This window comes from Pezoporus wallicus, unplaced genomic scaffold (genome assembly GCF_028554395.1).
Source record: "Pezoporus wallicus isolate ANWC-B61680 ecotype Strahan unplaced genomic scaffold, APGP_CSIRO_Pwel_v1 contig_4161, whole genome shotgun sequence".
Taxonomy (NCBI): domain Eukaryota; kingdom Metazoa; phylum Chordata; class Aves; order Psittaciformes; family Psittacidae; genus Pezoporus; species Pezoporus wallicus.
Window position 1 is genome coordinate 4678394 of NW_026639584.1, and position 26943 is coordinate 4705336.

At 39.0% G+C, this 26943-nt stretch overlaps 1 long non-coding RNA gene across 1 annotated transcript in view; it reads right to left on the reverse strand.

Annotated features, from left to right (window-relative positions):
* Positions 1-209: 209 nt before the first annotated feature.
* LOC130602325 (uncharacterized) overlaps positions 210-26943 on the reverse strand; it is a 96297-nt gene continuing 69563 nt past the window's right edge. Inside the window, exons 2-3 of the long non-coding RNA XR_008972874.1 lie at positions 2162-2408; positions 210-242 (exon numbers count right to left, since the gene is read on the reverse strand). This is a non-coding gene — a long non-coding RNA (uncharacterized LOC130602325). The remainder of the gene's footprint in view (positions 243-2161; positions 2409-26943) is intronic.

The following is a 26943-nucleotide window of genomic DNA, read 5'->3' on the forward strand; positions in this document are numbered from 1 at the left end:
CTCCCCCCCCTTCCTCCCCTCATTCCTGGAGGGATGGGGAGGAGAATTGAAAGAATGTAATTCCCATGGGTTGAGATAAGAACAGTCCAGTTACTAAGCTATAACACAAACCCACTGCTGCTACCACCAATAATAATAATGATAAGGGAAATAACGAGGGAAGAGAATACAACCACTCAACACCCGCCGACCAATACCCAGCCCAGCTGAGCAGTGATCTAGCCCTTCTGGGTAACTGCCCCCTGTTTATATACTGGCCATGACGTGCTGTGGTATGGAATACCTCTTTGACTAGTTTGGGTCAGGTGTCCTGTTTCTGCTTCCTCCTGGCTTCCCCTTCTCCCTGGCAGAGCATGAGACTCAGAAAGTCCTCGGTCAGAGTAAAAGTTACTGAGTGCAACGAAAACCATCGTTGCTATCAGAGTTGTTCCCAGGCTGGAAGTCAAAAGCACAGCACTGCACTGCACCAGCTACTAAGGAGAAAAATGACTGCTACTGCTGAACCCAGGAGAATGGATTTGACTGGTAAATCCTAAAGCTTATTTTTTTAAAATGAATACCTCCCTTTGAAAGATGGTCTATTTGAGGTAATCAGAGCTTTTCAAAACTTTGCTCATTTGTATAAGCTAAACTACCATGGAAGATTAATCTAAAAACTATGCAGTAACCTAGGAAGTAATTCCAGCATGCTGCATTTTGAGATGCAGTGGGGAGGAATTCACATTAACGCGTTATATCAGGATAAGGTGAAAGGAAAAATAAACTTGCACATATCATAACATCCAAATCTGTAAACTCTCTCTCCCAGTTCATCTCAAGTGCTCAAAATTCTGGGAACTTCATGAGGTTGGCGTTGGCCACCTCTCAAGCTTGTCAAGGTCCCTCTAGATCCCATCCCTACCCTCCGGTGTATCAACCAAACCACACAGCTTGGTGTCATAAGTAAACTGGCTGAGGGCACATTAATCCTACTCTCCATGACGTGGACAAAGATATTGAACAGGATTGGTCCCAACACCAACCTGTGAGGGACACCACTCGTTACTGGTCTAAAATTGTACATTGAGCTATTAACCACAACTCTCTTGGTCTTCAAGAAATAATAAATGAACTGTGACAAAAAAAAATATCTTTGACCTTTCTAAAACTTGCATTAGAGCCTCCTATCTTCTGTCAATCCCATTTGCAGCAAGCTCTACTAATAACCCATCTGATGTTCTTTCAGACAGGAGAGCACAACACACAAGTAAGCACAGGGGTATTACTATCATCACCAGTGAGACGTTGCTCTCCTCCAGCACTGACTGCCGCATTTGCTGCTGCTGCTGTACAGGCCTGCCCTGCACAGTCCTGCCAAAGAAAGTGTTGGATTTGCAGCTGTAGCAACATTTATTTCTAGCCATTCAATTCCACACTGCTCCTAATTTCAGTGGAACTTACGGCTCATAAAAAGAGCAGTATAAGAAATATTTACAGCCTCATCTCTCCTTCTGTCTTCATTCTTGATAGTGAAGATATTTAACTCAAGTCAATCTCTTAAAGAACTGAGGGATTCCTAAGAGAAAACTAAACCAAACTAAAAATGACCATAACAAACAGTTAATTAGTTTAAATGAACTGGTGAACAATTACTGAGACAATAGTCATAAAATGAGTGAAATAATGGAAAAAAACTTTTTAGCTAATTCTGTCACAGTTCTTAAGAGATTTGGTTGAATGTGTAAGGTTTTCAGAAAAAGAATGTCAATAAACTGCATGAGAAATTAAATACGGAATTCAGTGATATGAGTTTATTTTCTCTATAGAATCTTTAGCATCTAAAGTCCCTTTCCTGATATTACTGTTTGTTGTGGTTTAAAGCCAGCCACACAACTCGTTCACTCACTCCCCCCCTTCTTGCCCTCCCCCTACTCCCAGAGGGATGGAGAGGAGAATCGAAAAGAATGCAACTCTCAGGGGTTGAGATAAGAACAGTTTAGTAACTAAGGTATAACACAAATCACTGCTGCTACCACCAATGATAATAATGATAAAGGAAATAACAAGGCAAGAGAATACAACACCTCAGCACCAGCTGACCGATAACTCACCCCACCCCACCAGAGCGAGCACCAGCCGATACCTCCTCCAACCCCGCAGTCCCCCAGCCCTTCCAGGTAACTCTCAGTTACATCCTGGCCATGACGTGCTGTGGTATGGAATACCTCTTTGGTCAGTCTGGGTCAGGTGTCCTGTCTCTGCTTCCTCCTGGCTTTCCCTCCTCCCTGGCAGAGCATGAGGCTCAGAAAGTCCTTAGCCAGACCAAACATTTGAGCAGTAACTGAAAACACTGGTGTTATCAGCACCGTTCCCAGGCCTAAAGTCAAAAACACAGCCCTGCACCAGCTACTAAGAAGGAGAAAAAATGACTGTTACTGCTGAACCCAGGACATTGTCTCACAACACCATTACATTTGGCTAGTAAATCTGAGCTTCCTGCCTGGGCTTGACCTTGAAAAGGCTGAGGGTCTTTAAATCAAGTTATTGGGAGGGCAGAAATTCACTCACAGTATGCACTTGCATTTCACATGCGTTTTCCACTACTTGGGAGCTTCTGCACAGTTACTGAAGGCTCCAGCACTGCCTGGTTAGATATACCACTGACCCAGTGGAGAGACCAAAATACCTACCAGCAGCATTTTCTTAGCAACAGATTTAAGGAAACTCATCCCTGTGAAGTGATTGGTAACTTTTGGCTAATTGGTACTTTGCGAGGTCTGTGTAGCAATTGTCATGGAATCACAGACTGGTTTGGTTTGGAAGGAACTTTAAAGCTCATCTAGTTCCAAACCCCCTGCCATGGCCAGGGACACCTTCCACTAGAGCAGGGTTGCACAAAACCCTGTCCAGCCTGGCCTTGTCCATTTTGTTTATGTTGCAAAATAGTAATCCCCTAAAATGCAGTGACAATAGCTTTTTCTCAGGGGTCTAAACCCAGCTAATTTTCAGGGTCCACTTGTTTCTGCAGGGTACATGAACTATTAAAACTACACAAATCCTTTTGACATGGAATTTAATTGACATCGAATCAACTAAATAGCATATAACTAATAAAACTGTCCCTACTTATCAGAGACTCAGCTCATCTGGAGGGAGCAGTACATGTCAAAGGAAAACTGCCTGACAGCAGAATCCAGGAGCGCAGTTTTCTCCTTACCAGTCTTCGCATGCACTTGCTGACAACCCACTGCTCACTGGACAAGTGACTGTTCCCTACCCGCTGCTAATAAGCATTGATGCCTCTGCTTTTAAATAAGAGAAATCCTTTGCTGTTTAACATGAAACAAGTTACTTCATCATGTCTCACTCCACCGATCTATAGTGACTATATATCCTACAAATGTTTTGAAAGAGATTTTCGCTTACTGCCTTTGGGCACATCCAACAACAGAATCATAGAATCCTAGATTAGTATCAGTTTGAAGGGAGCTCCAAAGATCATCTAGTCCAACCCACCTGCAATAAGCAGGGACATAGACATCTAGATCAGATTGCCCAGAACTACATACAGCCTGGTCTTAGAAGTCTTCAGGGATGGTGCATCCACCACCTCTCTAGGCAACCTGTGCCAGGATTTTACCACCCTCATTGTAAAGAATATTTTCCTCGTCTCCAGTCTGAATCTCCCCTTTTTTTATTTTAAAACTATCACCCCTCAACCTATTGCAACAGGCCCTGCTAAAAAGTCTCTCCCCATCTTTCTTGTTGACCCTTTTTAAGAACTGAAAGTCTGCAATAATGTGTCCCCAAAGTCTCTTCTCCAGGCTGAACAACCCCAACTCTCTCAGACTTTCTTCACAGCAGAGGTGCTCCATCCATCTGATCATTTCTGTGGCCCTTCTCTGGACCCTCTTGTCTTTCCTGTCCTGAGGACTGCTGAGCTGGACCCAGGACTGCAAGTGAGATCTCACCAGGGCAGCATTAGAGTGGCAAAATCACCTTCGTTGACTAGCAGGTCAAGGCCACACTCCTCTGGATGCAGCCCAAGACATGATTGGCCTCTGTTCTGCAAGTGGACATTGCCCACTCATGTCTAATCTTTCACCCACCAGTACCCCCAAGTCCTTCTCCTCAGGGCTGCTCTCAATCCCTCCATCCCCCAGCCTGTATTGATACTGGCGTTGTGCTGACCCGTGTACAGGACCCTGCACGTGGCCCTGTTGAACTTTATGAGGTTTGCATGAGCCCTATCTCAAGCCTGTCAGTGTCCTGCTGGATGGCATCCTGTCCCTCAGGCATGTCAACTGCACCACTCAGCTTCGTGTTATCTGTGAACTTGCTGACAACACGCTCAGTCTCAGCTGGAATCTTTCACAGATGAGTTACTGCCACCGACATGACCGAGCTGATGTGGTAGGACGGAAGGTAAGACCATCATTAGCTAGTTTGGATTTGTTTTCTATGGTGAGGTCTTAAGGACTTAAGGACTGCCAATCCAAATTTTCCTGGAGCAATATGTTTTCCTAACTAACTAATAAATAAATAAATAAATCTACCACAGTTACCAACACAGCAAAGAGTAATTCTGTCTAGATGTCAAAGCTTTAAACTTGTAGTCAAGCCACAAATCTACCATTAATAGTGATAAATCTCTTAATTATAAAACTAATCAAGAATAATATATGAAGAGCTGTATCTGGGGTTTGTTTTTTTTTTTTTCTTACATACTCTGTCTTCTGGATGAATATCTCATCTTCTTTGGTACTTTCAGTCTTTCTTCTCAGTGAGGCTGTCATCATACATTTCATTGATATTGTAAGAATCATGCAAAATCACCATTTACCATTGCCAGAATTGCCTTTAAAGTAGATGCTTTCTGTTTATCTTCATGTGTGTTCTTAACAGCGGCTGTTAGGTTTATCCCCCTAACTTCTTTAGGACATACTGATTTACACCTTAGCATACTTTTGTGTAGCTCTGCCCATTAAAACCAAAACTGAAACAAGAATTACTATTCCTTGAACTTGTATTGCACTAATAAATATGGAATTAAATTTAATGAGGTTACTGAACGACACTGGTGAGCCCAGTCAGCTTTCCTTTGTATATCAAAATGAACTACTTGATGTTTACAAACCACAAGATGTATAAAATGGCATGCAGTTTCACATTGACACTGACAATAGCGCATTATTGTGTCAATGGTATTTAGAACAGCTGGCTTTTTGAAGTAAAGCATATGTTCTATGGAGTATCATTAAGAGCAGTTGAATTGCCCTTCATCTGTTCCTGGAGCTCTGAGGACTAAAAAGCAGTGTCTGGAATCTTTATGGGCATTAGCTGGCTTTCTGTTTTGTTCTGTTTAAACAGCCTTGTCTGCATTTTCACACATTAGGCTCAAAGGCAAAAGGATTTCCAGCAATAATTTCATTCTTCTGATGAAACACATCTTTATCTACTTCTTGTTTTTTAATAAGTGGCAAAAAAAATCCTTTATGGGGACAAGATCACTTAAATCAATAGCGACTTGTCCATGCACAGCAGTGCTCAGTTGTCTGCTTGCTGGCTGCACTGTCAGTGGAAACTCTCACCTGTCCAAGTACTTAGCTCAGTGCTGCTGTAAACAGGGACCTATTTCTTTATGACACTAAATATTCCAAATATTCATATTTTCAGGATTACTGATATCAGGGGCAAAGCCAGGTTTCTGTATTTGTGATAGGAACAATGCTACACTTGAAGAAGTGCTGGCAGGTCCTAATAACTGGACAGCTTGTTGCCCTTATCATAGTGCCATCTTATCATCCATCCAAAAAGTGGTTGGTACTTGCTTCCCAGGAAACTTCTCTTGAATCTGCAGGCTTGGCTCCACCCCGGGTATGTGTCTGTTCTGCTGTCACTGGCCTCCCTGCCTAGATAGCTTGCAAGGTGATTACTACATAACTGTGAATTACACACTTTGAGCAGTCAGTTCTCTTTGGCAGTCTCATGACCCTGCCTGCTGGCTTTTTTGACCTCTGCTCCCTGGACAGCATTTTCTATCACACTTATTGGATATTTAACTTTACATTTCCTTGCATACTGCCCCAGACAGACAGTCCAGTTCTTGCTGACTCCATCCTGCCAGCTAATCCTGGCTGGGCCAAGCTAAAGACATACAAGCTTCCTGACATATAGTTAGCTGGCAAAAGGGGTATGTGCACATTTTGGTGAATATTTGGAGAATAACCCAAGCATAATGATTTTGGCTGGACTATGAGAAGCTCTCATTATTCTATCTATAGAAGTCAAATTGTTCAACTGGGCATTTTCAAGGCCAGGTTAGCATGGATACAGCAATGCAAGCACTGCAAAGAGCAGATACTGGCAGGAAGAGTCACTAACTGGAGTTCCATTAATACCCAGCTTTATAACCCTTCTCTAAATAGGGGGTATCTGCTACTTCCCCAACAATCAAAATCTTCCTTATTGCAGACTATCTTTTATCAGAAAGAAAAAATGTCAGGCTCATCTGCTACAGAGATACTGGTCACTCATCAGGTCATCCCACAGAATAAACAAGTTTTATGGAATATCTTGGGAGCATTTGTGGAGGGCATTTGTCCTCCTATGATGCCAGGAAAAAATGCAGGTTCTGAAGGAGATAATAAAAAACTTCTTCCCAAGAACTGCATTCTCTGAGACTTTTATGCGATAAAAAAGAAAGGTTGCGTACTAAACTATCAAACGTTTTTGTAAGAAAAATGGTTCTTTTAATACATATGAGCAGAAAGCACAACTTTTGGAAAACTGTTGGAAAAAGAGAGGAAAAGAGCAGTTAGTTTCTGCTTTCAGTGAGGCTGAGATACTTTTGAAATAAATGATGTGATTGACCAGACCATCCTTGTCTGGTTACCCACTTCTTTTCATTAGTGGGTGGCATCCTAGTCTCTATCTATCAATCAAGCAGGCCTTACTTCATTAACTTCTTAACTCCCTCCTGGATCTTTTCCCACTCTTGACAGGGGATGCTGTGACACACAGCAGGGAGTTTGGTCAGTGTCCTGGGTTCAGCAGTAGCAGTCATTTTTCTCCTTCTTAGTAGCTGGTCCAGTGCTGTGGTTTTGACTTTCAGCTTGGGAACAGTGTTGATAACACCTATGTTTTTAGTTGTTGCTCAGTAATGTTTACTCTGACCAAGGACTTTCTGAATCTCATGCTCTGCCAGGGAGGAGGGGAAGCTGGGAGGTAGCAGAAATAGGACACCTGACCCAAACTAACCAAAGGGGTATTCCACAGCACATCATGGCCAGTATACAAACTGGGGGCAGTTAGTGGAAGAGCTAGATCACTGCTCAGTTAGGCTGGGTATCAGCGGGCAGGTGGCGAGCGGTTGTATTCTCTTCCTTTGCTACTTCCCTTATCATTACTATTATTGGTGGTAGCAGCAGTGGGTTTGTGTTATACCTTAGTTACTGGGCTGTTCTTATCTCAACCCATGGGAGTTACATTCTTTCAATTCTCCTCCACACCCCTCCAGGAGGGGAGGGAGGAAGGGGTGGGGGGAGTGAGAGGTTGCATGGTTCTGGGTTATCCGGCTGGGCTTAAACCACAGCAGTCAGGTAGGATAAGCTTTGGTCTTCATATCTGCAACTGCTGACTATGCATTCTCACTGATGCATCATACCATCAAAAAGCCTTGCAATCTCATTTTTGAGAGAGAAATAAACAGGGAGGGAAATGGGGGAATGAGAGAAGGAAAGGGGAAGAGACGGAAAGGAGGAATTCGTCCGGAGAGCAGATTTCTGAAAAAGCATAACTTAGAGGGCACTGGCCAAATTTTTGTTTGAGCTATAAGTACAAAGGTATCCTACAGAAACTAGTCTTTTAATCTAGAAATCTACTCTATGAGTAGCACATGCAAAGGTCAACTTGGGAAGGTAAAAAAGAGGACAAGAATTAGATATCACAAACATTATGCAGCCTGCTGGGTTGTACTGATATGGGGTAGGAGGATATATTTTAGCTTTGCAAGTAGCATTGTTGTTGCAGTACACGACATTTTCTTCGATTGTTGTTGTTTGATAGTTTAGAAAGCATTTATTTCCTCAGAACAGTCAGCAAAACTGAGTGTATTATTTTTTTTCCCTTGCATACCATTTCATGTAGTCCTTTTGGTAGAACACAATCAAGAAGACCGCTGCTGTTGACAAAGGGTTCTGTTACAATATCAAAGACAGCATGCAATTAACATAAGCAAATAAAACAGCTCCCTCTGTTCTCCAAATGACAAGGACAAAGGACTATGTTCAGATTATTTTAAACCAGCCAAAGAAATCAAGCTTCTGTTAACATGGTCAATAAAATTAATAAGGCAAAAAAACCTTTCAATTAAGTTAGCAGTCCTCTCATCCTCAGAATTTCAAATTATAAACACAAGAATACCTTAAAAATTCCAGTGTCAGTGTAACACAAATGTAACCCCACAACATATGAAATGCCCCAGATATTAGCAAGCATTTCCTAATAAAAGAACAAGGCAGATTAAACCAAAAGTGACGTTTTGGAAGACATGGCAGAGCGTCCATGTGAACTTCATCACAGCATTTGAATGGAAAGCTAGAAATTTTAAATATTTGCATAGAACTGTAAGTAAAGCAACTAGCCTAGCTAAAACAAATATATTTGTTGAAAGCAAAGCAAAGAGTTCCTGTAGGAATCACTTAAGATCTATGCTGTTATTTACCATTTCATCAATTTCTTTGACATACACACTAGATGCAATGCTAATAAATGGGCTGACATGAGGAGGTATCATTAGAATACAATGAGATTTTTATTATATATATATATACACAGAGAGATATATATGCAATATAAATTCAATGCTGAAAGATAGAAACATGATACTCCAAGGCACAAGGTCAAACGTGTAGAGACTTGAAGCAAGAAATTCTATTCTAAAAAATGAGTTATATCTCAGTTTAAGATGGCAAATGAGACAGACATAAACACAGGTAAATAATTTTTCTCTGAAATATAGTTTGAAAAAAAAACAACTTGTTGATACTTCATGTAATTTCTAGCAGAGGTAGCAAATAGTGGGCCAGCATCCAAAGCACTCATGAGAATGCCCAACATTCTCCCTGCCATTTTACCTATGCCAAAACCACCTTACTGAAATTAAGATACTAAAGATTTTTGCTTGCATGAGTGCGTCTGATCTTTTTACAGACCAAAAAACTTTCCAGGCTACCATGATGAGATCGAGTAACAGATGTGTATATTCTGAGGAATGCCTCATCAATGTAAATAAATGAAAGAAAATTGTTCCTAAACTAAAGTGTGATACTGTCAGAAGAACACATGGATTAAAACACCAAGGAACAAAGAAAGAATGAAGAAAGAAGGCCCCTAACCATATGCATTGCTACCTGTCTATTTTTATCTTTTAACTCAGTTGCTGTTAGAAAATTTTATTCTGCTATAGTTGCGTTTACGAGGCCTGAAATGCAATGCCCACATAGATGAGTTGCACATACATAGATTGAAAATTCATTATAATCCAAATGCTTGTGCAGATCAAACTGCAGAGATCCATTTGGTCTACCACGTTTGAAACTGTTGTGCAGCCAAAGCTCATTGGTACATTCTCAGAAGTCACTCTTTGAGAAAGACAGGAGGGACAGTCCAATAGCAAATCTATCACATCAGAGGAACCAGGTTGCTAAATCACTACCAGGAATGAAGAATACAGCACATGCAAACTGGAAATAGTCTGATATAGAAAGGACAGAACTCAGCAATGCCCTGGATTCCTGGTAGTCCTGTATTCTATGACCAGAGATTATCACCAACAGCCGTGTTGCAGTCAAAAGGACTCTTCCACAGGATAGGATCTCTGACCATTTAGTAAAAGCACCTGGATGAATGAATTTTGACAGCCAGTCAGATCTTTGCTCAGGAGAGATATTCAGTACTCTCATACTTCTCAAGTTTCCTCAGCTAGCTTTTATGATTTTAGCTTTCTTTTCACCATACTAAGGACTCAGCTGCAATTCTTAACAGAGATTTGTCATTGACTCCACCTCAAACGCTGCCTTTTAAAGCAAAGCACATAGCATGGCTTGAAACAGGGAAGTAAAAATAAGCAAGAAGGATGATGCAAGACATCTCCTGTGCAACTCAGATGTGCATGGATTAAACCCGTAGCTCAAAGAGTCAGGCAAGAATCTGATCTATTTGTGGATGAATAGATCACAAAGAATTATAAATTCATCTCTCACTTTTTTTTAATTGAAATATTATTCAGTCAGAAACCTTAGGTTTATGTAAGAGTTACAATTCAATTCAAACAGCTTATGTTACAGAGATTTGAAGAATACTGTAGTCTAGGAATTAAATTTCTAGAAAACCTCAGTTTCATATGAGAAATCAAAATAGTAACTTCAGAAACATAGAAGTTCTGAGACTTGAGTCAGATATATAGTTTTGGAAGGCTTTTGGAATCCTTAAATCAGGAGCTTTGTTTAATGAAAATCAGAGATTTAAAGACTGAAGAAAAATAAGGACAGAAAATGCTGACTGAAATTTAGAAGAATAATGCAAAGAGGAATTTCCAAGCTGCAAAACTGCTCAAATCAAGTAAGTTTTGATAGGCAAAGCTAGACAGAGCCACCATGAGTTACATTACATTACCAACTATGTAATCTGAACAACACAGAGATGCATGAAGAAGTCAAAATCTTATAGGAGCAATACTGAAACTGTAAGCAGAATGACTGCACAAGCAGAATCAAGAAAGTGTTCACAAGGCACAAAGCAAAACCTAAGCACTCTCCTGTTTTTGTAAAAAGTTACTAAATTTGTGAGAAACCAAATATTTTCACAGAAGCTGTAGACAAGAGAAAGTGATGCTCTTTAAGAGGCATACAAAATACTTACCTTGCACAGCAATGAGGATCTAAGAAGAAGTGATTCTTTCTGGAACATTGTTAGAAAACAGAGTTTAGGATTGGAATACAGCCTTGAACAGCATAATCATATGATTGAATTGTTACTAGTGCCACCTTCAAATGTGGACTGTAGAAGATGCGTATGCTTGATGATCACGCGCATCACATCCGTTCTGGGTGATGGTCTCTGAACCATATCAGCAGGCCAGTTAGCCATGGCTACACATCAGGCTCCCAAAGCTGAAACTATTGTGTTGGTGTGAGGTACTGAACTGAAATCTGACTCAACCGTCCATTGTCTCAAAAACTGGTGTGAGGAACTGAGGTCCACTATCTCAAAGATCGGTGTGAAGAGCTGAGATCAGACTCCACCATCCATTGTCTCAAGGATTGGTATGAGGAATTGCTGTTCCTTACTGCAACTGACAGATGTGCAGTTGAAGAGCTGGCTGCAAGACCAGTAAAACTGAATGCATGTGATCTACCAGGAATTAGCAGTATGGGTCATTAAGAACGGAGGTACTTCCCCCCAGCGTATTATAAAAGGGGAAAAAGGTAATTGCTGTTGGGGACACCCACCACAACTATGGATATCTATCCCACAACTATGGATGTCTGTCCCTCGGGATGCTTTTGAATCCACAGTTACAACTCTCTCTGCACTCTGCATTCGTGCTTAATTTTATTTTTTTTTTCTGATCTGTCCTATCGCTATCATTTTTATAATAATTATCTTCTTTATAATAATAACCTTTTTATAATAAACAAACTGATCGATTGCAGTACTTGACCTTGACTTTTGTATCGTAATTTCACTTTGCAGATCACAAACAGAATATTTCCAATACTGGGCTTTATCCAGTCTGACCCTGCATATTGTTAAGGACAGCAGAATGAGTCTTACACACAAAGTATGTGATATGAGAAGTCAAACATTTTGTCTGAGGTCACTAGACAGCCCACCAGATTCCTTACCTCAAGGCTACCTCTGTTTGGGAGGTGGAAAAAGACAAATACAAACTCAAGAAAATTTTCTTCTCAGTCTGCAACAAAATAACATGCAAAGCTATCAATAGACTCAATTCTGCAAAATCTTTACCTTACAAAAACTTTCTGGAAACCTACAAAAATTTTGAAAAGCATTTTTCATGGGATTTATTTTCCCTGATCTTCTTATGTAAGCTTATGGTTTCCCTGCTGCAAACTTCATGGACTGTGTAGCAAGAACACTACCATTTTAAATGCCAAATTGTTTGGACACTGAATTCAAAGAGTTTTTTCTTTCTAGCTATTAATATCTGAAAGCCCTCCCAGACTTGAAGAAATGCCTAATTTATCGAAGTCCTCTGTTTGGTTAGTGGAAAAATACCTTTTTTGCCTCCGATCCAGTCTGGTGTGTGAAAGCATAGATATTTCATCCCAGTAGAGCACAATGCTAAATTTTGTACACTCTTAGCATGATTACTTTGCAATTATGGCATATGTATTATGTCAAATCCCAAGTAAGTTATGAATTCTGTACATTACAAAGGCATTATGGAACACTGATTGATTTGGACAATTTGTAGTTAATTAAGTTCATTTCCAAATCCATCTCTTCACACAATTTCAAAATGTTCTGCATTGAAAGCCCATTTTCAATTTGTAAAGAGGATAAAACAAAAAATAATTAATTACAAAAGTGGCAATCTCCATTTAAATCTTCATAGTGCAGCAATTATTTCTGCTAAGTGTTGAGAAATTGGAGAGTTGTACTTGTCTAATAAAGTTTTTCCCTTGACATATATCTCATATATATTAAACCTGTACAAAGTAGTGGTGTAGCATTTTTAAAGTAAGAAAGATCTGAAGTATTGCTCACAAACCTGTACAGAGCTCCATGAAGTCTGTGCTAATTTGGCTAGAGCCAAATTGTCTTGTCTTGATTCTTCTCACTGCAACAGCTGTCTTACCCTAAGGCTATTCCATTACTTGGACTAACACAAACATCCCTGTTGAAAAAGTAGTGAAGGAATGCTACTGGTAAAACTTTATGCTGACAAATGACTACCCAAAAGCAGTTACCCAGTTTTATTCTACAGTTTAATGCTGTTCAAAATGATATAAACCACTACTGCAAGTTAGTACAGGGAAGAATGGGCAGGAAAGCTTTTAGATAACTTTCTCTAAAGTGCTTTCCACAGGTAAATGCTCAAATCTTCACATATGGTCATCATTGTGAGATTTTGGTAACTAAAGAACCTTATACTATCCCTTTACAGAAAAGGTCCAAACATCCCTTACCAACCTGCTTTTAGCAACAGGTATAAATTAACACTATGTATTGATTCAGAGAAAACTCCAGGAACTCCCCTCGTCTCAGTATGGAACTTTTGTGAACATAAGAGAGGGGGAAGGGTAAGGTTCATCCTTTGCATTGATGATTTATTCTTCTGCAAAACAAACCTTGCTTATCACATGAATACCTTTCTTTATATGAGCCAAATACCTTCAATGCCTATTAAAGAGAAAGAGGAAGAAAAGATTTAATGTATGTAGTGCTGCCACTTAAGCTAATTGCACTGCCTTCACCTCTATCAAAGACTTTCAGCCATAAACATGACGCCAACATGAATGATATGAGGTTAGCTATAACTGCAGATGCATGGTGCTGTAAAACAAGTTTGTTAACTTCCTTCACTAGATTTTAAACTGTCATCTATTGGCCATTTGTCATTGGTACTAAAATCCTGCTTTACAGCCAAGATTACTGCTTTAACCCACTGGCACATGCTTCATTGCTTGATTCATGATTGGCTCATTCCTTCTGTCCTTTTCCTTGCCATTTTAGTAGAAGGCTTTGTAACAACATAGCAACAGTGGAGCAGGAGGAGGAGAATTATGGGCATCAGTAAACAGAGTAAATTCTAAAGGAAGGTAGAAGACTAGGCAATAAAGAGAAAAAAAAGTTAAAATAGGAAATAGGGCTTAATGAAATGGGAAGCATAAGTCAGAGGGAAAAAAATGATAAAGTGAAACAAATGCAGGAAAACAGCCTTGCAGCTGTAAGAATGAATGCAGGTGAAAAAAAAAAAAAAGTCATGTTCTCAGCTTACACCAAGCACTGTAAGAGGGAATAGTCTGTTTCTCACACTACTGAGGTGGTTTTAAGTGCTGCTTTCAATGTATCAGAAGATAATCTATTTTAGAAAAAACTGTGACTCTGTGCGGGGGGTCAGTTCAGATATGGCTGCAGCTCACAGTCAGATACAGACAAACTGTACCAAATGATTCCACAAAAAAGGGTATGAGAGAACCTTTGGAGGTATTATGAGATACAGTGCAGAAAGTTTCCTTGCTTTCTTCACTTCTGCTTGTTTTCTTCATTTGAAATTGCCTCCAGCTGAGAAAAAACACTTAAGCTGGTATGAAATTCTAACTGAATGGAGAGATCCATTGAAGATGATTTCTACCAGCAGCTTATTAGAGGGTATTTCAAATTACTTTACTGAAAGAAAATTACATTTTTATCATCTGGCTTGAAAATATCTCATCAGTGGCACAGTATTTTTTCCTAAACCTAACTGTACAGTCAGGGGAACTACAAATATTTAATTGGTTTTGCTTTTGTTTCCAACAAAGGACAAACTGTGAGAAATGTGTGTGAATTCCTATTAAGCACTCCCACTGAAACATGTCCAAGTTGTTTGCTGAATCCAGCCATTATGCAGTTGAGTCCTACTTTCATCCATCCTAGATGGCTTATCAATACAATGCATGGTTTCCAAATATTATGATGGTTCTCTCTGACAGAATTAACAGTACGAACTAAGGTTTTACACCTTTCATTTTTAATTCCACAACCCTCCTTGTGAATGAAAAGGGTTATTCACATACGTTCTCCCAGTATTCATAATTTTGCTCAGCTACTTCTTCCCATACTTATGATTATGAATTCCTTTAAACGCATCTCACCAGATGGTGCAATATCATACCCTCTGGGAAACGAGCTATGACCATAACAAGAGTCAAAACCTACGTTAATAAACTCTAAATACTGATCCTGAATAATGTATAGTCTCAACAGTGATGTCCTCACTGTTCCAGGTCAACTTCAAAAAAGTGTCACAATTCTCCCTATCAGAGTGAGAAGCCTGTTAACCTGAAAGCCAAATGCCACTTTCTTAATTTTTTTAATCTATTTTTAGTAAGTTCTAGTTTTTAGAAGAGGAGAAATATTTTTAAAAATAGTAGTGGCTACTATGCTTTCTCTAAAAAACACCAGGCATGTAAATAACCAGGGAAGGTAATCCATCAGTAGTCCTGTAACAGTTAAGAAAGGTGACATACATTTTACTCAGACACCCAGAGTTTCAAAGTAAAATTTGTCACTTGCTTAGGAGTATGTTTTTCCTGCATTTCCATAGAAGATTTTTTTCTTTAATGTAGGAAAAGGTCTGTAATTTTGTGTCCTGGGTTAAAGCCTCTTTGGTCCAGAGGACAATGGCTGAAGTACAAATATGGGGAGGCCTGGCAGACTGACTATATCACATGCCCACCAACCTGCCAAGCCAAACGCCATGTGCTTACCATGGTTGGAAGCAACCACCGGATGGCTGGAAACATACGCTGTGCCCCATGCCACTGCCCGGAACACTATCCTGGGCCTGGAGAAACAAGATTTTGTGGCGACACGGCACCCCAGAGAGAATTGAGTCAGACAATGGAACTCATTTCTGGAACAAACTTATAGACACTTGGGACAAAGAGCATGGCATTGAGTGGGTATATCACATCCCCTACCATGCACCAGTCTCTGGGAAAACTGAACAGTACAACGGGCTGTTAAAAACTACACTGAGAGCAATGGGTGGGGGAACTTTCAAACATTCGGATACACATTAACTCAATGCCACCTAGTTGCTCAACACCAGAGGATCTGCCAACAGGGCTGGCTCAGCGCAGTCAGAACTTTTACAGGGACCCAGATATATTTGGTGGGTAATGTGGGAATATGGGGAATTCTGATGTGTACCTCAAGGGGATTTGATTTTAGGGGAAAACAGCCAATGAACTCAATTGTATGCTGTTGCCTGCTATGTAGCACTTTTATAGCCCACCAACTAGATGTCTTCAGGTCACCATCGACTGGCCCTGACTTCCCTCCAATCATCATCCCGACAGAGAATGAACTTTGATGCAACCAGACGAGCTCAGCAGTGACCAGATGAGTTCCGTAGTGTCATCAGCAGGCAACAATCCAACATTGCACACTCTCTGTTCTGCTCTGAAAGACTGTTACAATAGGTGAAGCCCAACATCATGGACCGGATAAACTCAGCAGCTTTATAGGTCCATGGACTAAGGAATGATCTCTGCCTCTCTCTTGTGTATGTGAGGATGTGTATATGTGTATATATATATATATATATATATATATGAGACAAGAGTGATGGTATATTGAAAAATGTGGGATCTGAGCATGATGTGAGTGGCATGGAATAAGGGGTGGATATTGGTCCTGGGTTCAGCAGTAGCAGTCATTTTTCTCCTTCTTAGTAGCTTGTGCAGCACTGTGGTTTTGACTTTCAGCCTGGGAACAACACTGATAACACTGATGTTTTAGTTGTTGCTAAGTAATGTTTAGTCTGACCAAGGACTTTGTGAGCCTCATGCTCTGCCATGGAGGAGAGGAAGGCGGGAGGAAGCAGAGACAGGACACCTGACCCAAACTGACCAAAGAGGTATTCCATACCACGGCATGTCATGGCCAGTATATAAATGGGGGCAGTTACACAGACAGGCTAGATCGCTGCTTGGGTCGGGCTGGGTATTGGTCAGCGGGTGGTGGGTGGTTGTATTCTCTTCCCATGTTATTCCCTTTATCATTATAATTATTGGTGGTAGCAGTAGTGGTTTGTGTTATACCTTAGTTACTGGACTGTTCTTATCTCAGCCTGTGGGAGTTACATTATTTTGATTCTCCCCATCCCTCTGGGAGTGGGAGGAGGAGGGGGGGGAAGTGAGAGAACGGCTGGGTGATTCTGGGTTGCCAGCGGGGCTTAAACCACGACATTTTGATGCTCCATTTCTACACTTTCTGGCACCTGAGCCCACAGGCAGCAGGTACTGACTGCCAGTACAAGCAGTCTTGTCAGTCGCACAAGCAGCTTGTATGGCCAGAGCCTGGGCCTAATAGCAGTACTTAGAATCATGGTATTTTTTGAGTTTGAGTAAAGGACCAAATAAAGCTCATCCAGTTCCAGCCCCCTGCCATGGGCAGGGACACCTTCTGGTAGACCAGGTTCCTCCAAGCCCCACCCAGCCTGGCCTTGAACACTGCCAGGGAAGGGGCGGCCACAGCTTCCCTGGGAAACCCATTGCAGAACCTCACCTCAGACACAGGCTGTGAGAACTATTTTCTTTGAGAAAAATTTAGCCATCAATTCCTATCTATAGATAGAGAATATTTAGGATATATAGCTATCTATATTTAGGATACATATATAGAGAGTATCCTTTATAAAATTCAGGTGCAATCACAATGATTAGAAGATACTGGGGTAGGAATTCTTGGAATCAAGCTCACACTGCCTAGTTTTCAGGTGTTTCTGTGTGCACATTCATGCTTGAACCCAATTAACTCTAAATATTTGGCCATTCTGAATGAAATTTCCCTTTGTGAATAAGAAGTATATTGACATTAATAGAAGTATATAGGACTCTGTGAATTTGACACTTCCATCTGATGTTTGAGCTAAGATTCTTTTTTCCAATATGGCTAACCAAAATAATCAGAAATGTCAACTTTTGTAATTTAACGCACCTATTTTAATGTTACTTTAAATTTTAAAGTACTGTGATTTAATCTCCTTGGAGGTGTGTCTTGTTTCTTGTATGTGTAGCTTAAAGATTAAACATGTATGTGTTAAAAAAGCAGAAGTGACAGCTGATATTTTTTTGCTTATGATCGTCATTCCAGATACTTCCTCTGAAAAAAACTCTGTCTATTTTCAGGAAAATCAGTGTTGTTGGTAAACCTGGCATTTTTCTCTTTCTCTCAGCTAACTCCCAGACTTCCCTTGGTTGAAAAGAATCAAAGATGGAAGACAAATTGGAAGTAAAGCCCTACAACACTTCTTTTTCTCTTTTCACAGCTTATGTAGAATGAAAAATTATGTCTATGAAGGGAAAAACCTTTAAAGGTGAAGAGAATTTTTGAAATTTGAAATGAACTGTCCCTGATAATCTTTCCCATCACTGCAGCTGTCTTTGCTGGCTGAAGGTGAACCAGTCACTCAGTGGCCTAGTAGTCTGTCAGACGACTTGTGCTCTATAACCTCTGCCACAAAGTTTCATGACAAATCTAAATGAAAATACTAAATTGACTTTGTTTATTTTTTAGAGCTCAATGAAATATTCCAAGCTTGTGAGATCCAGAAACCAAGTTTCTTATATGGGAATAAGGCTTAAACTAGCCAAGTTCATACTGGTCTGACCTCCTTCAGTTCATATACGGTGGTACAGAAATTGCTGCTTTCCACGTAGTGTTGTCATCTCCTCCTTTCCTTGGCAATTACACAGGACCACTGATAAACAGATGATTTGTCATAGGAAAACCAAGGTTTTGAAACATCTGTAATACAAGTGCTTGTGAGATCTCCATTAACTATAAACGGTTTACAATATCACCAAATACAGTTGGTATTACAATTAGTCTAACTTTCAGTTTCATTTCCACCACATACACTTGCACAGTGCTTACCACCCTGTAAAGCTTCCCAGTTACTACGATTACTTCATTAGTATGTATGAAAAAACAAAAATATTGTTATATAATATCTTGAAATCTAACCAATTTTAAGATTTATTATCAACAAAAATATTTACAACTAACTGTATTCTAACCCCACAATCTTTTATTATCTGTTTAATAAATAAATTAAAATCCTTAAGATCGTGATTTTTACCACCTGTCAGACAATACAGGAGCTTACAGGGCTGTTTCCAAATTGCTGCTTACTTCCTTCCTCTCTGTTTCAAAAAATTGAACTTCTAACTAAAGATACAAGCACATTTATCAACCAATAACCATGCTATCATGTGAAAGAGTTAAGGCTATTACACATCCTCCTATAACAGAGGTGAAAATCTGTTTCTCTACATGGCACTGGGCATTAAGCTCTTCCAGCAAATTCAGCAATCTTTCTTAAATTCCTACTTCTTTCTTTCCTCTTTTATGTAAAAATTTTCCTCAGTAGCTTCAAAGCTACAAAAAAAAAAAAAAAAGTCTTAATACATGAATTTTTTCCTTCTCTATAGCTTGCCAGGTATTCTGCAGTATAATGCCACGTAGTGCCACTTTAGGGAGATTCCTTATCTAAATGAAATACTGCAATAATTTAAAAAAGTTGCATTGCAATGAAGCAATCACCAGAAAAGGCTCAGAGGAAGTTAGAAAAATATCATTTCTTTTATGGTGGTTTTGCCATAGTTTTTTGTGTGTTTTTGGAAGAACTGTTCAGGGCTTTATTTTTCAGCTACACAGGCAAAAATATATGTAAATTAATTCTATCTTTTTGTTTGTTTGCTTTGTCCATGCACACTTGGCTCTGCTGCTTTGCTTCGTCAGCTGGGGAGAAAGTGCTTACCACAGTGACCCTACTCATAAAAGTCATATAGTGACAGAGAAAGAAACAAGAAAGGTGCAAACACTGAAAAATCTATGCCTCTCAGGAGCTTATAAAGAACAGACTCCCATCTGGGTTTTAGGCTTTATACCATAATCTTGAGAAAGCCACAACAGCTTCTTCTAAACACACATCACTAATGGAATCACTGCTCACTGCTCCTGCGCTGGCCTTGCATTACAGTAGGAAATTCTCCATTATCTTTGTGATCTGCCTCGACGGCACTTTATAAAACTAAAGAAGCACAAAACACCTGTGTAAGTCCAGAGATCTGGAACCACTTCTGCCACTTAAATCAACAGCTGAGCTCCCATCAACATCATCAGAAATAAGACTAGGTCTCATGTTCCTTAACAGTTTCTTCAAAATAATGGCAGTAACAAGAATGAGACTGGGGGATGACAACCATTTACATGCAAGTGTGACCTTTTACTCAGTGGTATACTTTGTATCCTATTAGTAACATACTGTATAGTATTTAAGCAATAATTGCATTTTCTATAGAGACAAATGACATGTAAATCAATAAATGACAAAGCTGCAGGCCAAGAACGCTATTGATTTTCAGTCATGTTCATCTCTGATCTTTATGCTGAGAAAATACAGTATATGCTATGATTTTTTTACAATACATGGGACAGATAGATAGAAATTTTTTGAGAATTAAGAAAGGTCTTCTCCAGCTGAGAGAGATGAGATTAAAAAGGAATGAGAATTTTACAGCTGTAATCAAAGTTAACACACAGTATCTTAAAAGCAAATGCTGAATAGATCAATAAAGGCTTGTATGACAGCCTTGTCATCTACTCATATGTTACGGCTGATCAAACCATGCATGCATATCACCTGTATTAAACCAGTGTTTAAGTGTAATATCACACACTAAAATTAACAGGTTTACAGCCATCTCAGTGAGAACTGTTCTCACTGCTTTTGCTCTTTGAGAGAAAAACAAATGATTCAATAGGACCCCAGCAAGAGGCAGATATGGAGAAGGGTCTTTCTGAAACAAGAATAGAGTGTTTCCAAATTTACTGCATTTTTAGATGACAACACAAATTAGAAATTTTAACACAAAACTGAGAAGGGAATAATCTCCCTGTTTCCCTTTTATAAATAAATCAAATTCGAGAGTCAGATTTTCGTAGGAATCTGAGAAGGCTAAGTTTCAGAGGAACGCAGCTTTAATTTAAGAATCAGGCTGTTAGCTAGAAAGGATAATGTATTCTGATACTTAAATGAGAACTCTGTGTTTAAGCAAGTAAGTTTCTAGAAAACACAAACTTTATTTTGTGATTCCTCAGTTCTGTAACTGCGGAGGAAGAAACCAAGAAGAATGTGGAATGGATTTCCCTAACAGATCAAAAAGTGATCCCTACCCAGGCTCTGTGCAACATGCATGAATGGTCTGAGTCTCCTAAAAATAGAGCAGCAAGTGAAGAAAAAGTTCAACACAGGCACTCAGCCTCAGGCGTTCTAGGAAGACACAAGCAACCTCAGCTAGCAAAGGTACCAAGTCATCACTTGTGGCTAAGAGACAAGATGTTTATTTGCTCTTCAGGGTTATGACAAATAGTAAATTATGTTACTGTAGCAAAAGCACAGACTTTCTTGGATCTCTTCCTAAATTATTAATAAGGTTATTCACTAAGAATACTTTAGGAGTCAGCTTGATTTGGGATATTTTTCCCATAAATTTCTGTGTGACAGCCATGACTTAAAATTACTCCATTTTTAAGCTCTTTACTGGGGTTGAGTAAATAATATGAAAGAAAAACTCTTAACACAGCAGTCATAATACCCACAAGCAGGGTTTACCTACATCTTCGTACAAGGGACCATCCTGCATTATCCTCTCAGGCTGACCAAATCTTTCTATACCATATAAAAGGAGCAGACACAGACATTAATTTCCCCTACAACGGCCATTTTTCCTTCCACTGGAAATTATTTTGAATATGGATTATACAATCTAAATGCAGTTGTTCAGTATGTAAAATTCCATAATATCCTACAATCAAACCAACAGGTTAAGATACTTGTCATCTGACTGTACTAAATTATTGACCTATGGGCCCCCTTTTCAGATTTTAAATCACCCAAACAGAAGGAAAAATAAATACATTAAGACTTTACCAATCTCACTGAGAAAATATATGTAGGTAATTTGAGTCCCAGCAGTAAAAATAATCACACAGGGTATTTTACAGTAATCCATCTGATTTTGAATAAACCACTCAAACACCAGTATATTTTTTAAATATATTTTTAGTTTGCTTGGGAGTTGACTATGTAAAGCCCCATCAATCAATTTCTGCAGTTTGGGTTTTACAGTCTGAATAATATATGCCATTGTCATATGGATAAAATAACAGACTTCACTCTTCAGCACGCTATACTTCTTGTTCCATATGTGACATAAAATAAAATTTTCCTTGAATTCCTGAAAAGGAATTTAGAATAAGTAAATTATGACTGCATCAGAGAGTGACACTAAGTTTTATGGGTTTGTTTTTTTTTTTTTTTAATTCTTTTTTTAAAATGAAGAATACTAAGGAAAATATCAAGAATTATTTATTAAATTCAGTTAGGCCCTCATAAGGGCCAAAAGATTTAGCTGAAGAGTGGTGTTTTCTCAAAACCACACCTGAATACCTGCATTGAACAGCTTTTTGAGTTACCACTTCAAAAGTTTCTTAAGTCCTTATGAGCCTTTCAGTAGCCAACAACAAAGGCTGACCTTGACCACCTGCAGGTGTGAATTCAGATGGATTCAATCCTAGTCACCTTGTCTGTATTTAAAAATTTTTGGTTTTGTTTTGTTTTGTTTTTATTCACTACGGAGGCTCTGGCAACCTTTTCCAAAGCATCAGGAAACCACACCTGCTCCTAAATTCCTGTTTGGCAAAGTCATGATTTCTATTTCTGAAACAATCCAAATAATACATTTAATTATCTGGTTCATTGCCCTTAATGCAGCACTATGGGTTTGCCCGGATGCTAACTACAGCACCATATAGCTTTGGCAGCATAAGTAGTCCTGAAAAATTACAACCTGACAAGAACCACTATTAAGTGGTTATTTGGCTCAGAATGTATGAATGAAACCTCTTTTCTACATATTTTTGGGCTGTGGCCTCCCTCCCCCTCTTTCTTTCTGTGCTTAAAAGGAGTAAAATGAAGTCTTAGCTTTCCCATTTTTCATTTCCCCAGACATATTAAATTCTTCTCATGCAAAAAGGAACTGGAGCTTCATTTTCATAGAAGAGTCAGGAAGAAGCCTGGTACATATTTGCTTTGGACCACAGATTCTTGATTTTTCTGACTTTTTTTCTGGGTTTTAACATGTGAACTCATGCAGTTATTGGGACTGTCACAACAATTGTGTAAGACAGCATGGTGTTTGGTCAAAGGCTAAAAATCCATAGAAAGAGCCAGGAGTGGAAGAGTCAAATAAATACAGGCAAAAAGTAAAACATAACGGTGAGAGAGTTTTGCGAGATGAGCTCCTGCTCATCTCATGCAGACTGTGATGGGGAGGGCTCTGTGTCTGGTAATCCATTTTTAACTACAGCAAGATTAATTTTGACCAGAGTAAAAAACTATTTCTAAACCATGGAAAGCCTAATAGCTGCCTTTCTAAGCACAGGAGTAGGCGGTAAAGAAAATAGTCACATGAGATTTACATTTTCTCTTTTTTTTTTTTTAAGATACAGGGACTTAAAAATCTCAAAATAAGAAATAATAAAAATACTCATTTCATTGCATGCCATGTAATGCTTATCACTTAATCATTTTAAAGTGCTGAAAGGTTTAATTACAGCCTTCAGTGGCCCAGCAAGATGAGTAAGTCATGAATCTGAACACCCAAATCCAATGGTGATGGTTAGCTTTCTCCTCCCTTCCAAGGGCATACTGGATTCCTTAGAAAAAAACAACATATTTAAGCACCTGCTTTTAAGCAGAACTCCAAACTAAGCCTAGTAAAGTGTGTTAAAATCTGGTTTTATAGCAGGGACTAAAGTTTACTTACAAGGCAAGCAGTAACCTAAATCAGCCTCCCTCTGCATTAGTTACTGCTTAGTGAAGCAGGAGCTTTGCAGAGCTGGGAGGACCCTATAGATACTGAATAGTAGTTATAAGCAAAAGATTCCAATATTAGTTCCTGCAGTCACTGGGCAATCAGAAAGACAGAAGCATCTCAGAAAGCTTCCTTACAGCAACCAGACAAGCCTGAGCACTGGTATGCCTGCCACTGAGAAGTGCTGCATTCTTCCCAGGGATAGAACTCCAGGAAAAGACCTGCAGAGAGTTGTTTTCTCCTGTTATACTCTATCTCACAGGTATCCTGCAGTCATGACTAACCACTAAGCTTTAAGCTGCTTAATTTCCCAGGAGCTTGTTTATTCATGAACATCTCCAAAATTTACAAACATCTGAAAATTTTGAGGAATTGCACTAAGAATCTAATCAGTGAACAATCTTGCACTGACTTTGGTACCAAGTTGTATTTTAGACAAAGATATGAAACACTGTTCAAGATAACTGCTGTGATTCTGCAGCTATTCTCTGATATTTTGAAGAACATGATAGATTTATTTATGTATGTATTTATTTCTCATAATTTGGAGAAGAGTTGCTGGCCTTTGGGGAATGCCCTGCTGGGCAGAAGTTACAGAAGACCAGTCTGCATGTCCAGTTTTCTGAATAGATTTATTCACATATCCTGCCATAAGAAAAATCAATACAATAACAAATTGAAGATGGTGTCAAAGTTCCAGCTCCATGGCAGCCACCCTTCATAGTTAGATCCCTTGCTGACATAGGTGGCCTTGGCAGCTAGGCAAGCCATTTTCCACGTGCAGCAGTGTTACCAGCTTCCCTTGCCATGGTACTGTTTTACTACTTCCAGATGCCGATACAGCAGGAATGAGCCTGATCCAAAATTCACATTGTTCAGTAGGATGCCTTCATTTATTTTGAACTGGCTACCAGTGAGATTTCCCTGACTTTTTTTCTCTGTTGTTCTTCTGCTTTGCTCTTGTTCGCTGTTTGAACAGGAATGCAAAAATCTGGTTGCTTGCCCTTCCTGCGTTCTTTTCTGCTCTCACTGAGTCCATTCCTATTTTTCATATTTCTTGTTCCCAGGGCTGTCTGTAATTGGAAACCCACTTCCCTTATTGCTTCCTTGAAACAGCTGGTGTCTCCTAAGCTATTTCAGTGACTTCGGTAATCACTAATTAATATGAAAATATTGTAATTATATAAACACCCCTCTCTGAAAAAACACATGTAACAATACTTAAGACCTGAGATACTTAAAGTCTTGCGTGCACAGAAAGATAAGTGAATCACAGAATGGTTTAGGTTGCAAGGGACATTAAGGATCATCTAGTTTCAACCCCTTGTCACAGACAGGAACACCAAAAATTAGTTAAGTGAATTTCTCTAAGTATGAACATATGGTTGGGTTTTGTATTTTTTTTCTCCTGCCTTTTCATTACATTCAAGCAGATTAGTAGTTTCAATGTCCACTGTTTAGAGAAGAGATAGGACATTGCTGCAGCTCCTTTCTGACCCAAATGGGCTGTCCCCTTTCACATATAAATACTCCATCTTGTCTCTTTCCACATTTTTAGTTCAGCAGCAAAATAACGCTTTTAAGGAAAAGGAAAGCCTAAGACAAATATGGGGAAAAAAATGGGTCCATTAGAGGTATGGAAATAATTTATTCATACCCTAGTGTGCAAAACCATGCTCAGCAAGATACATGCATGTGACAGAGCCCTTTGGGAAATCAGCTTCTATAATAGCACACATTTGGAAAGGTAAAACTGATAAGCTACCTGAAGTACATTCAATGGGCTTCTTCCTTTAAGCTTTTATAATTACAGCATTACATTCTATGCTTTTTAATGCATTAGACACACTGAGGACATAGGACATTCAATCAACATTATATAGAATGGGAGAAGTGAGGACTTAACAAAAGAACTTGAGTGGAATTGGCTTATATTGTACATAGCTACACTGAGCTTTTTTGAGAAATAGGAAGAAGAGGGAGAAACATTGGTAGTGGAAAGAAGGATCAACTTTTGCAATATTAAGTCTGTTGACTGTTACTTTCAAACACTACTTTTAATTATGTTTTATTTCAATGAATATTATATGTGGCTATGTGGAAAAATTAAATTAGTTGGATAGAAAAAACCTAGCCCATCATCTTCAAAGCTGCATTCCTATAAACAGGAACCTAAGCTTTGACAAAGGCACATAAACGGAAATTCATCTCAGAGCAAGAATTAAGAGGCTCCTTATACAGCATAATTAGACCCCCGTGGAGAGGATGGATTGAGAACTCAAAAATGCTTATGACTTTACATAGTTTCCAAATAGATGTAAAAGTAAGAGGTTTCTAGTAATCTGTCTTCTAAGACAGTGGAAACACTGCAATTCTCTCCCGCAAGTGCATCAATGGTTTTCACAGTACCTTACTACCGACATTCATTTTCCTTTTTTATATAGCTCTGAGGAGAAACAGCAATTATTCTAGAGTGTACAAAAATAATTCATCCACAGAATACAGCATACAGCTCTGAGTATCTTGTTTTATGACACTTGTGATCACCTTCCAGTATCTCAAAGAAAAGTAACCAAAACCAAACAACCCCAGGAGTACCTTTCCAGAGGTCAAAACAAATATCCTGTCTGCATTTCAAAATGTCTTTTAAACTTGTGTTCTGAAACAAGGGGTTAACTGAATAATATTTCTATACAGTTTCTGGCACTTCTATTATGTCATCCATTATTATAGTGCCAGCTTCTAACAAGAATTTCATCATATATTCAAATTGGTGAGCAGAATCATTAAGCAGCCACATCAAATCGAATGCAGCAGGCTTTATCAAGAACTACAACGGTGTCAAGTGGTCAGTCCTTTTTTAATGTCTAGATATACAAGATTCAAATTCCAACAGCTAGTTAGAATTCATTCTAGACTCTCATTCTGACAGCTAGTCATGGCAAATAGTTACAATTACTTTCTAACATACTCATATGGGTAAAAAATATTACTAAGCTGGGGTTGGGGCAGTTTGGAATGCAAAATAAAGATTTATTTTATTATAGACATTTTTAATTTCTTTTTATCTTCATTGACCACACTCATGTCTTCCTAATCAGAAAATACTGCAGTTTGTACCTTATTCCAATGTAGAAAAGTTCAATAATTATATGAATTACTTTTTCTTTCTTTCTACATCTGCTTTATAACAAGCTCTTTGTATCTAGATTTTAATCATCACTTAATGGTGCAATGCAATGTCCTACTATAACTAACATACAGTGACATCTGCCAAACA